The following is a 13892-nucleotide window of genomic DNA, read 5'->3' on the forward strand; positions in this document are numbered from 1 at the left end:
CAAAAGCTGTAGGAGAAACAAGCTGACGACCTGTGGAAATCTCAGCAGGGGTGCTTAACACCTCGGGACTTGCACCAGAAAATAAAAAAGCCAGTAATTCTAGGGGGTGTTGGGTTTAGGGAAGCTACGCAAATTTGCGCAGGATAGTAAATCTAGTGTTAACGAGATCAGATGTCTGTGTAGGTTCTCGGTCACGGTAGTCTTGAGGTCTTGCAAAGAAGGTGACTGGATTCCTTTCATGGTGCGTGAAGACTTTTCTATCCTCATCCAAGAGGCTTCTTCAGGCCTGCAGCGATTGATGGAGACTGTCATGTATTTAATCCCTGCTGGGGTTGTCCTCTTGAGGGTTGTTCACCCACTGTTATTCATATTAGTCATCACTTAAGCCCAGGTGTGAAACGCAGGTCTTTACCGTCACAGAGAGGTATGTGACAGTATGGGTCCGTCCGTTTTTAGGATCTCCTGTGGCACTCTTCACCTCCAAAACCCGTTCAGGGCTTAAATACCTGGGGACTCGCCTTTGTTTGTCCAAGCGGAGTTTCTTTTCTGTGCAGCTTCGAGAAATCGTCCATTTTCCGGTTGTCTCTCAGCCTCGTTGGCGCAGTAGGCAGCGCGTCAGTCTCATAATCTGAAGGTCGTGAGTTCGAGCCTCACACGAGGCACGTGTTTTGGTACAGAGTTGGTCCATCCATTTTCTACCGCTTCTACCCATTTCGAGGACGCTGGAGCCTAAGAACCATCCGTTTGTAGTGGATTTTCAGCCTCCTTTGATGCAAGATCTAGAACAGGGATCAATCCAAATCATTCTGCCAGTGCCCATGGAAAGCCTTCCCATCTGTTTGATTTCAAGACTCACACGTGGCAGGCGATCCTCCCCTATGGATGCGTGCCGGCCCTCTGGAACCACTTCATCCAACTTTCACCACAATTCCTCTTTCTTTTCTCAGGTCAGAATTGCGGGGCACCACACGTTGGCTCCCAAATGACTCCTACCTGTTATTTCTTCTTGGACACTTTGTCCAGGTAGGGTTAGGAATGTCTTTGCATTGGAAGCGGATGAGCAAGGGCTGATAATTGGTTATCAGCAGCTCCCGAGCTGAGTCTCTGGAGGTTGCCTGGAGTTCCTTTGCCAACAGGGTCCATTGAGAGACATAATTTGAAGTCATTCTTGCACGACTTATAAGTTAGAACAAGAAGTCTGTTCAAACCAAACTTGGGTTGGACATCGTATCTGCATTAAGTCAAGATGTTGTTGACAGGAGACTTTGGAGAGTGGCGCGAATTCGGCGGGGCAATTAACAGACTTGTAAGGGCTGGTGGCTCAGCAGTAGAACTGTCGCGTGCCACCCGTGAATCTCGAAATCAGAAGGTAGTGACTTGTAGCCTCTCGCAAGCGATGTGCTTTGATGCACAGTACGTGACAGAGTTTGTCCATCCATTTTAAGCATCTTGAGAGGAGACTTTGGAGAGTGGCGCGGATTCAGCGGGACAATTGGCGGACGTGCAAGGGTTGTTAGCTGAGCGGTAGAATTGTCGCCTGCCATGCGTACGTCTCGAAAACTGAAGGTGTTGAGCTCTATCCTCACGCGAGGCATGTTTTGATGCGCAGTTCGGCCACCCATTTTAGGATCTCCTGTCACACACTTCACCTCCAAGACGGCAACCCATCCTGGGCTTGAAGAACTGGCAACTCTGCTTCATTTGTTGACGGCTTCAAAGAATGGCCCGTTTTTGGGGGAGATGGGCCTTGAGCCTCGCTTGATACACAGTACGTGGCAAAGGCAGCCCATCCATTGTCTACCCCTTGTCCCTTTCGGGTAGCCGGAGCTGTGTCAAAACACAGTTTCCCTGACCGGGAATCGAACCCGGGCCGCGGCGGTGAGAGCGCCGAATCCTGACCACTAGACCATCAGGGAGCTGCGACAGAGTTGTCTTGATGAGTGACGCGTGGCTGTATCGGGCCACATTTACCGTTGCGCCTCGAGAGGAGCGCTTGGGCAATGGCGCGAATTCGGTGGGAAAACTGGCACACCCGTGAGCATTGGTGGTTCAGTGGTAGAATTCTCGCCTACCACGCGGGAGGCCCTGGTTCGATTCCCGGCCAATGCACAGTGCCTTTATGCGTGGGGGCCCTGGGGGGCATTAAGTTTGTTCTCGGTCGCGGCCAGACGGCATCAAGATTTCCGCAAGATCACATGGCGGGCTCTTGCTTGTGGGTGCAGCTAGCAGCGTCCCAGAGTTTAGAGGTGGCTTAACGAGATCAGATGTCTGTGTAGGTTCTCGGTCACGGTAGTCTTGAGGTCTTGCAAAGAAGGTGACTGGATTCCTTTCATGGTGCGTGAAGACTTTTCTATCCTCATCCAAGAGGCTTCTTCAGGACTGCAGCGATTGATGGAGACTGTCATGTATTTAATCCCTGCTGGGGTTGTCCTCTTGAGGGTTGTTCACCCACTGTTATTCATATTAGTCATCACTTAAGCCCAGGTGTGAAACGCAGGTCTTTACCGTCACAGAGAGGTATGTGACAGTATGGGTCCGTCCGTTTTTAGGATCTCCTGTGGCACTCTTCACCTCCAAAACCCGTTCAGGGCTTAAATACCTGGGGACTCGCCTTTGTTTGTCCAAGCGGAGTTTCTTTTCTGTGCAGCTTCGAGAAATCGTCCATTTTCCGGTTGTCTCTCAGCCTCGTTGGCGCAGTAGGCAGCGCGTCAGTCTCATAATCTGAAGGTCGTGAGTTCGAGCCTCACACGAGGCACGTGTTTTGGTACAGAGTTGGTCCATCCATTTTCTACCGCTTCTACCCATTTCGAGGACGCTGGAGCCTAAGAACCATCCGTTTGTAGTGGATTTTCAGCCTCCTTTGATGCAAGATCTAGAACAGGGATCAATCCAAATCATTCTGCCAGTGCCCATGGAAAGCCTTCCCATCTGTTTGATTTCAAGACTCACACGTGGCAGGCGATCCTCCCCTATGGATGCGTGCCGGCCCTCTGGAACCACTTCATCCAACTTTCACCACAATTCCTCTTTCTTTTCTCAGGTCAGAATTGCGGGGCACCACACGTTGGCTCCCAAATGACTCCTACCTGTTATTTCTTCTTGGACACTTTGTCCAGGTAGGGTTAGGAATGTCTTTGCATTGGAAGCGGATGAGCAAGGGCTGATAATTGGTTATCAGCAGCTCCCGAGCTGAGTCTCTGGAGGTTGCCTGGAGTTCCTTTGCCAACAGGGTCCATTGAAAGAGATAATTTGAAGTCATTCTTGCCTGACTGGTAAGTTGGAACAAGAAGTCTGTGCAAACCAAACTTGGGTTGGACATCGTATCTGCATTAAGTCAAGATGTTGCTGACAGGAGACTTTGGAGAGTGGCGCGAATTCGGCGGGGCAATTAACAGACTTGTAAGGGCTGGTGGCTCAGCAGTAGAACTGTCGCGTGCCACCCGTGAATCTCGAAATCAGAAGGTTGTGACTTGTAGCCTCTCGCAAGCGATGTGCTTTGATGCACAGTACGTGACAGAGTTTGTCCATCCATTTTAAGCATCTTGAGAGGAGACTTTGGAGAGTGGCGCGGATTCAGCGGGACAATTGGCGGACGTGCAAGGATTGTTAGCTCAGCGGTAGAATTGTCGCCTGCCATGCGTACGTCTCGAAAACTGAAGGTGTTGAGCTCTATCCTCACGCGAGGCATGTTTTGATGCGCAGTTCGGCCACCCATTTTAGGATCTCCTGTCACACACTTCACCTCCAAGACGGCAACCCATCCTGGGCTTGAAGAACTGGCAACTCTGCTTCATTTGTTGACGGCTTCAAAGAATGGCCCGTTTTTGGGGGAGATGGGCCTTGAGCCTCGCTTGATACACAGTACGTGGCAAAGGCAGCCCATCCATTGTCTACCGCTTGTCCCTTTCGGGTAGCCGGAGCTGTGTCAAAACACAGTTTCCCTGACCGGGAATCGAACCCGGGCCGCGGCGGTGAGAGCGCCGAATCCTGACCACTAGACCATCAGGGAGCTGCGACAGAGTTGTCTTGATGAGTGACGCGTGGCTGTATCGGGCCACATTTACCGTTGCGCCTCGAGAGGAGCGCTTGGGCAATGGCGCGAATTCGGTGGGAAAACTGGCACACCCGTGAGCATTGGTGGTTCAGTGGTAGAATTCTCGCCTGCCACGCGGGCGGCCCGGGTTCGATTCCCGGCCAATGCACAGTGCCTTTATGCGTGGGGCCCTGGGGGGCATTAAGTTTGTTCTCGGTCGCGGCCAGACGGCATCAAGATTTCGGCAAGATCACATGGCGGGCTCTTGCTTGTGGGTGCAGCTAGCAGCGTCCCAGAGTTTAGAGGTGGCTTAACGAGATCAGATGTCTGTGTAGGTTCTCGGTCACGGTAGTCTTGAGGTCTTGCAAAGAAGGTGACTGGATTCCTTTCATGGTGCGTGAAGACTTTTCTATCCTCATCCAAGAGGCTTCTTCAGGCCTGCAGCGATTGATGGAGACTGTCATGTATTTAATCCCTGCTGGGGTTGTCCTCTTGAGGGTTGTTCACCCACTGTTATTCATATTAGTCATCACTTAAGCCCAGGTGTGAAACGCAGGTCTTTACCGTCACAGAGAGGTATGTGACAGTATGGGTCCGTCCGTTTTTAGGATCTCCTGTGGCACTCTTCACCTCCAAAACCCGTTCAGGGCTTAAATACCTGGGGACTCGCCTTTGTTTGTCCAAGCGGAGTTTCTTTTCTGTGCAGCTTCGAGAAATCGTCCATTTTCCGGTTGTCTCTCAGCCTCGTTGGCGCAGTAGGCAGCGCGTCAGTCTCATAATCTGAAGGTCGTGAGTTCGAGCCTCACACGAGGCACGTGTTTTGGTACAGAGTTGGTCCATCCATTTTCTACCGCTTCTACCCATTTCGAGGACGCTGGAGCCTAAGAACCATCCGTTTGTAGTGGATTTTCAGCCTCCTTTGATGCAAGATCTAGAACAGGGATCAATCCAAATCATTCTGCCAGTGCCCATGGAAAGCCTTCCCATCTGTTTGATTTCAAGACTCACACGTGGCAGGCGATCCTCCCCTATGGATGCGTGCCGGCCCTCTGGAACCACTTCATCCAACTTTCACCACAATTCCTCTTTCTTTTCTCAGGTCAGAATTGCGGGGCACCACACGTTGGCTCCCAAATGACTCCTACCTGTTATTTCTTCTTGGACACTTTGTCCAGGTAGGGTTAGGAATGTCTTTGCATTGGAAGCGGATGAGCAAGGGCTGATAATTGGTTATCAGCAGCTCCCGAGCTGAGTCTCTGGAGGTTGCCTGGAGTTCCTTTGCCAACAGGGTCCATTGAAAGAGATAATTTGAAGTCATTCTTGCCTGACTGGTAAGTTGGAACAAGAAGTCTGTGCAAACCAAACTTGGGTTGGACATCGTATCTGCATTAAGTCAAGATGTTGTTGACAGGAGACTTTGGAGAGTGGCGCGAATTCGGCGGGGCAATTAACAGACTTGTAAGGGCTGGTGGCTCAGCAGTAGAACTGTCGCGTGCCACCCGTGAATCTCGAAATCAGAAGGTTGTGACTTGTAGCCTCTCGCAAGCGATGTGCTTTGATGCACAGTACGTGACAGAGTTTGTCCATCCATTTTAAGCATCTTGAGAGGAGACTTTGGAGAGTGGCGCGGATTCAGCGGGACAATTGGCGGACGTGCAAGGGTTGTTAGCTGAGCGGTAGAATTGTCGCCTGCCATGCGTACGTCTCGAAAACTGAAGGTGTTGAGCTCTACCCTCACGCGAGGCATGTTTTGATGCGCAGTTCGGCCACCCATTTTAGGATCTCCTGTCACACACTTCACCTCCAAGACGGCAACCCATCCTGGGCTTGAAGAACTGGCAACTCTGCTTCATTTGTTGACGGCTTCAAAGAATGGCCCGTTTTTGGGGGAGATGGGCCTTGAGCCTCGCTTGATACACAGTACGTGGCAAAGGCAGCCCATCCATTGTCTACCGCTTGTCCCTTTCGGGTAGCCGGAGCTGTGTCAAAACACAGTTTCCCTGACCGGGAATCGAACCCGGGCCGCGGCGGTGAGAGCGCCGAATCCTGACCACTAGACCATCAGGGAGCTGCGACAGAGTTGTCTTGATGAGTGACGCGTGGCTGTATCGGGCCACATTTACCGTTGCGCCTCGAGAGGAGCGCTTGGGCAATGGCGCGAATTCGGTGGGAAAACTGGCACACCCGTGAGCATTGGTGGTTCAGTGGTAGAATTCTCGCCTGCCACGCGGGAGGCCCGGGTTCGATTCCCGGCCAATGCACAGTGCCTTTATGCGTGGGGCCCTGGGGGGCATTAAGTTTGTTCTCGGTCGCGGCCAGACGGCATCAAGATTTCCGCAAGATCACATGGCGGGCTCTTGCTTGTGGGTGCAGCTAGCAGCGTCCCAGAGTTTAGAGGTGGCTTAACGAGATCAGATGTCTGTGTAGGTTCTCGGTCACGGTAGTCTTGAGGTCTTGAGGTCTTGCAAAGAAGGTGACTGGATTCCTTTCATGGTGCGTGAAGACTTTTCTATCCTCATCCAAGAGGCTTCTTCAGGACTGCAGCGATTGATGGAGACTGTCATGTATTTAATCCCTGCTGGGGTTGTCCTCTTGAGGGTTGTTCACCCACTGTTATTCATATTAGTCATCACTTAAGCCCAGGTGTGAAACGCAGGTCTTTACCGTCACAGAGAGGTATGTGACAGTATGGGTCCGTCCGTTTTTAGGATCTCCTGTGGCACTCTTCACCTCTAAAACCCGTTCAGGGCTTAAATACCTGGGGACTCGCCTTTGTTTGTCCAAGCGGAGTTTCTTTTCTGTGCAGCTTCGAGAAATCGTCCATTTTCCGGATGTCTCTCAGCCTCGTTGGCGCAGTAGGCAGCGCGTCAGTCTCATAATCTGAAGGTCGTGAGTTCGAGCCTCACACGAGGCACGTGTTTTGGTACAGAGTTGGTCCATCCATTTTCTACCGCTTCTACCCATTTCGAGGACGCTGGAGCCTAAGAACCATCCGTTTGTAGTGGATTTTCAGCCTCCTTTGATGCAAGATCTAGAACAGGGATCAATCCAAATCATTCTGCCAGTGCCCATGGAAAGCCTTCCCATCTGTTTGATTTCAAGACTCACACGTGGCAGGCGATCCTCCCCTATGGATGCGTGCCGGCCCTCTGGAACCACTTCATCCAACTTTCACCACAATTCCTCTTTCTTTTCTCAGGTCAGAATTGCGGGGCACCACACGTTGGCTCCCAAATGACTCCTACCTGTTATTTCTTCTTGGACACTTTGTCCAGGTAGGGTTAGGAATGTCTTTGCATTGGAAGCGGATGAGCAAGGGCTGATAATTGGTTATCAGCAGCTCCCGAGCTGAGTCTCTGGAGGTTGCCTGGAGTTCCTTTGCCAACAGGGTCCATTGAAAGAGATAATTTGAAGTCATTCTTGCCTGACTGGTAAGTTGGAACAAGAAGTCTGTGCAAACCAAACTTGGGTTGGACATCGTATCTGCATTAAGTCAAGATGTTGTTGACAGGAGACTTTGGAGAGTGGCGCGAATTCGGCGGGGCAATTAACAGACCTGTAAGGGCTGGTGGCTCAGCAGTAGAACTGTCGCGTGCCACCCGTGAATCTCGAAATCAGAAGGTTGTGACTTGTAGCCTCTCGCAAGCGATGTGCTTTGATGCACAGTACGTGACAGAGTTTGTCCATCCATTTTAAGCATCTTGAGAGGAGACTTTGGAGAGTGGCGCGGATTCAGCGGGACAATTGGCGGACGTGCAAGGGTTGTTAGCTGAGCGGTAGAATTGTCGCCTGCCATGCGTACGTCTCGAAAACTGAAGGTGTTGAGCTCTATCCTCACGCGAGGCATGTTTTGATGCGCAATTCGGCCACCCATTTTAGGATCTCCTGTCACACACTTCACCTCCAAGACGGCAACCCATCCTGGGCTTGAAGAACTGGCAACTCTGCTTCATTTGTTGACGGCTTCAAAGAATGGCCCGTTTTTGGGGGAGATGGGCCTTGAGCCTCGCTTGATACACAGTACGTGGCAAAGGCAGCCCATCCATTGTCTACCGCTTGTCCCTTTCGGGTAGCCAGAAAGGGACAAGGACACTTTGTCCAGGTGGGGTTAGGAATGTCTTTGAATTGGAAGCGGATGAGCAAGGGCTGATAATTGGTTATCAGCAGCTCTCGAGCTGAGTCTCTGGAGGTTGCCTGGAGTTCCTTTGCCAACAGGGTCCATTGAGAGACATAATTTGAAGTCATTCTTGCCTGACTGGTAAGTTGGAACAAGAAGTCTGTGCAAACCAAACTTGGGTTGGACATCGTATCTGCATTAAGTCAAGATGTTGTTGACAGGAGACTTTGGAGAGTGGCGCGAATTCGGCGGGGCAATTGGCAGACTTGTAAGGGCTGGTGGCTCAGCAGTAGAACTGTCGCGTGCCACCCGTGAATCTCGAAATCAGAAGGTAGTGACTTGTAGCCACTCGCAAGCGATGTGCTTTGATGCACAGTACGTGACAGAGTTTGTCCATCGATTTTAAGCATCTTGAGAGGAGACTTTGGAGAGTGGCGCGGATTCAGCGGGACAATTGGCGGACGTGCAATGGTTGTTAGCTCAGCGGTAGAATTGTCGCCTGCCATGCGTATGTCTCGAAAACTGAAGGTGTTGAGCTCTATCCTCACCCGAGGCATGTTTTGATGCGCAGTTCGGCCACCCATTTTAGGATCTCCTGTCACACACTTCACCTCCAAGACGGCAACCCATCCTGGGCTTGAAGAACTGGCAACTCTGCTTCATTTGTTGACGGCTTCAAAGAATGGCCCGTTTTTGGGGGAGATGGGCCTTGAGCCTCGCTTGATACACAATACGTGGCAAAGGCAGCCCATCCATTGTCTACCGCTTGTCCCTTTCGGGTAGCCGGAGCTGTGTCAAAACACAGTTTCCCTGACCGGGAATCGAACCCGGGCCGCGGCGGTGAGAGCGCCGAATCCTGACCACTAGACCATCAGGGAGCTGCGACAGAGTTGTCTTGATGAGTGACGCGTGGCTGTATCGGGCCACATTTACCGTTGCGCCTCGAGAGGAGCGCTTGGGCAATGGCGCGAATTCGGTGGGAAAACTGGCACACCCGTGAGCATTGGTGGTTCAGTGGTAGAATTCTCGCCTGCCACGCGGGAGGCCCGGGTTCGATTCCCGGCCAATGCACAGTGCCTTTATGCGTGGGGCCCTGGGGGGCATTAAGTTTGTTCTCGGTCGCGGCCAGACGGCATCAAGATTTCCGCAAGATCACATGGCGGGCTCTTGCTTGTGGGTGCAGCTAGCAGCGTCCCAGAGTTTAGAGGTGGCTTAACGAGATCAGATGTCTGTGTAGGTTCTCGGTCACGGTAGTCTTGAGGTCTTGCAAAGAAGGTGACTGGATTCCTTTCATGGTGCGTGAAGACTTTTCTATCCTCATCCAAGAGGCTTCTTCAGGCCTGCAGCGATTGATGGAGACTGTCATGTATTTAATCCCTGCTGGGGTTGTCCTCTTTAGGGTTGTTCACCCACTGTTATTCATATTAGTCATCACTTAAGCCCAGGTGTGAAACGCAGGTCTTTACCGTCACAGAGAGGTATGTGACAGTATGGGTCCGTCCGTTTTTAGGATCTCCTGTGGCACTCTTCACCTCCAAAACCCGTTCAGGGCTTAAATACCTGGGGACTCGCCTTTGTTTGTCCAAGCGGAGTTTCTTTTCTGTGCAGCTTCGAGAAATCGTCCATTTTCCGGATGTCTCTCAGCCTCGTTGGCGCAGTAGGCAGCGCGTCAGTCTCATAATCTGAAGGTCGTGAGTTCGAGCCTCACACGAGGCACGTGTTTTGGTACAGAGTTGGTCCATCCATTTTCTACCGCTTCTACCCATTTCGAGGACGCTGGAGCCTAAGAACCATCCGTTTGTAGTGGATTTTCAGCCTCCTTTGATGCAAGATCTAGAACAGGGATCAATCCAAATCATTCTGCCAGTGCCCATGGAAAGCCTTCCCATCTGTTTGATTTCAAGACTCACACGTGGCAGGCGATCCTCCCCTATGGATGCGTGCCGGCCCTCTGGAACCACTTCATCCAACTTTCACCACAATTCCTCTTTCTTTTCTCAGGTCAGAATTGCGGGGCACCACACGTTGGCTCCCAAATGACTCCTACCTGTTATTTCTTCTTGGACACTTTGTCCAGGTAGGGTTAGGAATGTCTTTGCATTGGAAGCGGATGAGCAAGGGCTGATAATTGGTTATCAGCAGCTCCCGAGCTGAGTCTCTGGAGGTTGCCTGGAGTTCCTTTGCCAACAGGGTCCATTGAAAGAGATAATTTGAAGTCATTCTTGCCTGACTGGTAAGTTGGAACAAGAAGTCTGTGCAAACCAAACTTGGGTTGGACATCGTATCTGCATTAAGTCAAGATGTTGTTGACAGGAGACTTTGGAGAGTGGCGCGAATTCGGCGGGGCAATTAACAGACTTGTAAGGGCTGGTGGCTCAGCAGTAGAACTGTCGCGTGCCACCCGTGAATCTCGAAATCAGAAGGTTGTGACTTGTAGCCTCTCGCAAGCGATGTGCTTTGATGCACAGTACGTGACAGAGTTTGTCCATCCATTTTAAGCATCTTGAGAGGAGACTTTGGAGAGTGGCGCGGATTCAGCGGGACAATTGGCGGACGTGCAAGGGTTGTTAGCTGAGCGGTAGAATTGTCGCCTGCCATGCGTACGTCTCGAAAACTGAAGGTGTTGAGCTCTATCCTCACGCGAGGCATGTTTTGATGCGCAGTTCGGCCACCCATTTTAGGATCTCCTGTCACACACTTCACCTCCAAGACGGCAACCCATCCTGGGCTTGAAGAACTGGCAACTCTGCTTCATTTGTTGACGGCTTCAAAGAATGGCCCGTTTTTGGGGGAGATGGGCCTTGAGCCTCGCTTGATACACAGTACGTGGCAACGGCAGCCCATCCATTGTCTACCGCTTGTCCCTTTCGGGTAGCCGGAGCTGTGTCAAAACACAGTTTCCCTGACCGGGAATCGAACCCGGGCCGCGGCGGTGAGAGCGCCGAATCCTGACCACTAGACCATCAGGGAGCTGCGACAGAGTTGTCTTGATGAGTGACGCGTGGCTGTATCGGGCCACATTTACCGTTGCGCCTCGAGAGGAGCGCTTGGGCAATGGCGCGAATTCGGTGGGAAAACTGGCACACCCGTGAGCATTGGTGGTTCAGTGGTAGAATTCTCGCCTGCCACGCGGGAGGCCCGGGTTCGATTCCCGGCCAATGCACAGTGCCTTTATGCGTGGGGCCCTGGGGGGCATTAAGTTTGTTCTCGGTCGCGGCCAGACGGCATCAAGATTTCCGCAAGATCACATGGCGGGCTCTTGCTTGTGGGTGCAGCTAGCAGCGTCCCAGAGTTTAGAGGTGGCTTAATGAGATCAGATGTCTGTGTAGGTTCTCGGTCACGGTAGTCTTGAGGTCTTGCAAAGAAGGTGACTGGATTCCTTTCATGGTGCGTGAAGACTTTTCTATCCTCATCCAAGAGGCTTCTTCAGGACTGCAGCGATTGATGGAGACTGTCATGTATTTAATCCCTGCTGGGGTTGTCCTCTTGAGGGTTGTTCACCCACTGTTATTCATATTAGTCATCACTTAAGCCCAGGTGTGAAACGCAGGTCTTTACCGTCACAGAGAGGTATGTGACAGTATGGGTCCGTCCGTTTTTAGGATCTCCTGTGGCACTCTTCACCTCTAAAACCCGTTCAGGGCTTAAATACCTGGGGACTCGCCTTTGTTTGTCCAAGCGGAGTTTCTTTTCTGTGCAGCTTCGAGAAATCGTCCATTTTCCGGATGTCTCTCAGCCTCGTTGGCGCAGTAGGCAGCGCGTCAGTCTCATAATCTGAAGGTCGTGAGTTCGAGCCTCACACGAGGCACGTGTTTTGGTACAGAGTTGGTCCATCCATTTTCTACCGCTTCTACCCATTTCGAGGACGCTGGAGCCTAAGAACCATCCGTTTGTAGTGGATTTTCAGCCTCCTTTGATGCAAGATCTAGAACAGGGATCAATCCAAATCATTCTGCCAGTGCCCATGGAAAGCCTTCCCATCTGTTTGATTTCAAGACTCACACGTGGCAGGCGATCCTCCCCTATGGATGCGTGCCGGCCCTCTGGAACCACTTCATCCAACTTTCACCACAATTCCTCTTTCTTTTCTCAGGTCAGAATTGCGGGGCACCACACGTTGGCTCCCAAATGACTCCTACCTGTTATTTCTTCTTGGACACTTTGTCCAGGTAGGGTTAGGAATGTCTTTGCATTGGAAGCGGATGAGCAAGGGCTGATAATTGGTTATCAGCAGCTCCCGAGCTGAGTCTCTGGAGGTTGCCTGGAGTTCCTTTGCCAACAGGGTCCATTGAAAGAGATAATTTGAAGTCATTCTTGCCTGACTGGTAAGTTGGAACAAGAAGTCTGTGCAAACCAAACTTGGGTTGGACATCGTATCTGCATTAAGTCAAGATGTTGTTGACAGGAGACTTTGGAGAGTGGCGCGAATTCGGCGGGGCAATTAACAGACCTGTAAGGGCTGGTGGCTCAGCAGTAGAACTGTCGCGTGCCACCCGTGAATCTCGAAATCAGAAGGTTGTGACTTGTAGCCTCTCGCAAGCGATGTGCTTTGATGCACAGTACGTGACAGAGTTTGTCCATCCATTTTAAGCATCTTGAGAGGAGACTTTGGAGAGTGGCGCGGATTCAGCGGGACAATTGGCGGACGTGCAAGGGTTGTTAGCTGAGCGGTAGAATTGTCGCCTGCCATGCGTACGTCTCGAAAACTGAAGGTGTTGAGCTCTATCCTCACGCGAGGCATGTTTTGATGCGCAATTCGGCCACCCATTTTAGGATCTCCTGTCACACACTTCACCTCCAAGACGGCAACCCATCCTGGGCTTGAAGAACTGGCAACTCTGCTTCATTTGTTGACGGCTTCAAAGAATGGCCCGTTTTTGGGGGAGATGGGCCTTGAGCCTCGCTTGATACACAGTACGTGGCAAAGGCAGCCCATCCATTGTCTACCGCTTGTCCCTTTCGGGTAGCCAGAAAGGGACAAGGACACTTTGTCCAGGTGGGGTTAGGAATGTCTTTGAATTGGAAGCGGATGAGCAAGGGCTGATAATTGGTTATCAGCAGCTCTCGAGCTGAGTCTCTGGAGGTTGCCTGGAGTTCCTTTGCCAACAGGGTCCATTGAGAGACATAATTTGAAGTCATTCTTGCCTGACTGGTAAGTTGGAACAAGAAGTCTGTGCAAACCAAACTTGGGTTGGACATCGTATCTGCATTAAGTCAAGATGTTGTTGACAGGAGACTTTGGAGAGTGGCGCGAATTCGGCGGGGCAATTGGCAGACTTGTAAGGGCTGGTGGCTCAGCAGTAGAACTGTCGCGTGCCACCCGTGAATCTCGAAATCAGAAGGTAGTGACTTGTAGCCACTCGCAAGCGATGTGCTTTGATGCACAGTACGTGACAGAGTTTGTCCATCGATTTTAAGCATCTTGAGAGGAGACTTTGGAGAGTGGCGCGGATTCAGCGGGACAATTGGCGGACGTGCAATGGTTGTTAGCTCAGCGGTAGAATTGTCGCCTGCCATGCGTATGTCTCGAAAACTGAAGGTGTTGAGCTCTATCCTCACCCGAGGCATGTTTTGATGCGCAGTTCGGCCACCCATTTTAGGATCTCCTGTCACACACTTCACCTCCAAGACGGCAACCCATCCTGGGCTTGAAGAACTGGCAACTCTGCTTCATTTGTTGACGGCTTCAAAGAATGGCCCGTTTTTGGGGGAGATGGGCCTTGAGCCTCGCTTGATACACAA

At 51.5% G+C, this 13892-nt stretch overlaps 16 non-coding genes across 16 annotated transcripts; 11 read left to right on the forward strand and 5 right to left on the reverse strand.

Annotated features, from left to right (window-relative positions):
* The first annotated feature begins 589 nt into the window (after positions 1–589).
* trnam-cau (transfer RNA methionine (anticodon CAU)) lies at positions 590–662 on the forward strand. Its single transcript has one exon. It is a non-coding gene; the product is annotated as a tRNA-Met (tRNA).
* Positions 663–1844: 1182 nt separating this feature from the next.
* trnae-cuc (transfer RNA glutamic acid (anticodon CUC)) lies at positions 1845–1916 on the reverse strand. Its single transcript has one exon. It is a non-coding gene; the product is annotated as a tRNA-Glu (tRNA).
* Positions 1917–2038: 122 nt separating this feature from the next.
* On the forward strand, positions 2039–2109 carry trnag-acc (transfer RNA glycine (anticodon ACC)). The gene has a single exon. It is a non-coding gene; the product is annotated as a tRNA-Gly (tRNA).
* A 573-nt stretch (positions 2110–2682) lies between these two features.
* On the forward strand, positions 2683–2755 carry trnam-cau (transfer RNA methionine (anticodon CAU)). Its single transcript has one exon. It is a non-coding gene; the product is annotated as a tRNA-Met (tRNA).
* Positions 2756–3937: 1182 nt separating this feature from the next.
* trnae-cuc (transfer RNA glutamic acid (anticodon CUC)) lies at positions 3938–4009 on the reverse strand. The gene has a single exon. It is a non-coding gene; the product is annotated as a tRNA-Glu (tRNA).
* Positions 4010–4131: 122 nt separating this feature from the next.
* On the forward strand, positions 4132–4202 carry trnag-gcc (transfer RNA glycine (anticodon GCC)). The gene has a single exon. It is a non-coding gene; the product is annotated as a tRNA-Gly (tRNA).
* A 572-nt stretch (positions 4203–4774) lies between these two features.
* trnam-cau (transfer RNA methionine (anticodon CAU)) lies at positions 4775–4847 on the forward strand. The gene has a single exon. It is a non-coding gene; the product is annotated as a tRNA-Met (tRNA).
* A 1182-nt stretch (positions 4848–6029) lies between these two features.
* trnae-cuc (transfer RNA glutamic acid (anticodon CUC)) lies at positions 6030–6101 on the reverse strand. Its single transcript has one exon. It is a non-coding gene; the product is annotated as a tRNA-Glu (tRNA).
* A 122-nt stretch (positions 6102–6223) lies between these two features.
* Positions 6224–6294, forward strand: trnag-gcc (transfer RNA glycine (anticodon GCC)). The gene has a single exon. It is a non-coding gene; the product is annotated as a tRNA-Gly (tRNA).
* A 580-nt stretch (positions 6295–6874) lies between these two features.
* trnam-cau (transfer RNA methionine (anticodon CAU)) lies at positions 6875–6947 on the forward strand. Its single transcript has one exon. It is a non-coding gene; the product is annotated as a tRNA-Met (tRNA).
* Positions 6948–8956: 2009 nt separating this feature from the next.
* On the reverse strand, positions 8957–9028 carry trnae-cuc (transfer RNA glutamic acid (anticodon CUC)). Its single transcript has one exon. It is a non-coding gene; the product is annotated as a tRNA-Glu (tRNA).
* Positions 9029–9150: 122 nt separating this feature from the next.
* On the forward strand, positions 9151–9221 carry trnag-gcc (transfer RNA glycine (anticodon GCC)). The gene has a single exon. It is a non-coding gene; the product is annotated as a tRNA-Gly (tRNA).
* A 572-nt stretch (positions 9222–9793) lies between these two features.
* trnam-cau (transfer RNA methionine (anticodon CAU)) lies at positions 9794–9866 on the forward strand. Its single transcript has one exon. It is a non-coding gene; the product is annotated as a tRNA-Met (tRNA).
* Positions 9867–11048: 1182 nt separating this feature from the next.
* On the reverse strand, positions 11049–11120 carry trnae-cuc (transfer RNA glutamic acid (anticodon CUC)). Its single transcript has one exon. It is a non-coding gene; the product is annotated as a tRNA-Glu (tRNA).
* A 122-nt stretch (positions 11121–11242) lies between these two features.
* Positions 11243–11313, forward strand: trnag-gcc (transfer RNA glycine (anticodon GCC)). The gene has a single exon. It is a non-coding gene; the product is annotated as a tRNA-Gly (tRNA).
* A 572-nt stretch (positions 11314–11885) lies between these two features.
* Positions 11886–11958, forward strand: trnam-cau (transfer RNA methionine (anticodon CAU)). Its single transcript has one exon. It is a non-coding gene; the product is annotated as a tRNA-Met (tRNA).
* The last annotated feature ends 1934 nt before the right edge of the window (positions 11959–13892 follow it).

Source organism: Pelmatolapia mariae, linkage group LG23 (genome assembly GCF_036321145.2).
Source record: "Pelmatolapia mariae isolate MD_Pm_ZW linkage group LG23, Pm_UMD_F_2, whole genome shotgun sequence".
Taxonomy (NCBI): domain Eukaryota; kingdom Metazoa; phylum Chordata; class Actinopteri; order Cichliformes; family Cichlidae; genus Pelmatolapia; species Pelmatolapia mariae.